Here is a 588-nt window from a genome sequence, read left to right on the forward strand (position 1 = left end):
TTTTTATGTTGTGTTTATCTATGTTTTGTGTCTTTATTTCATGATCATTAGTAGTTAGTAACTATGTCTTAAGGCTATGAATAAATTCCATTAATCCTTCACCTCTCTTAAATGAAATATGCTTTAATTCAAAAGAACAAGAAGCACATGGATTTCAAAATTATCCTTGAATTTAATTTAATTATATTGATGTGGTGACAATACTTTTTGTTTTCTGAATGAATGATTGAATAGTGCATATGTCTTTTGATATTGTTGTTTATGAATGTTAAAACTGTTGGATCTTGAAAGAATGATGAACAAAGAGAAATGTTATTGATGATCTGAAAAATCATGAAATTGATTCTTGAAGCAAGAAAAAGCAGTGAAAAAAGCAAAAGCTTGCGAGAAAAAAAATTGGCGAAAAAAATAGAAAGAAAAAGAAAAAGCAAGCAGAAAAAGCCAATAGCCCTTAAAACCAAAAGGCAAGGGTAAAAAGGATCCAAGGCTTTGAGCATCAATGGACAGGAGGGCCCAAGGAAATAAAATCCAGGCCTAAGCGGCTAAATCAAGCTGTCCCTAACCATGTGCTTGTGTCATGAAGGTCCA

Source organism: Arachis duranensis, chromosome 7 (genome assembly GCF_000817695.3).
Source record: "Arachis duranensis cultivar V14167 chromosome 7, aradu.V14167.gnm2.J7QH, whole genome shotgun sequence".
Lineage (NCBI taxonomy): Eukaryota > Viridiplantae > Streptophyta > Magnoliopsida > Fabales > Fabaceae > Arachis > Arachis duranensis.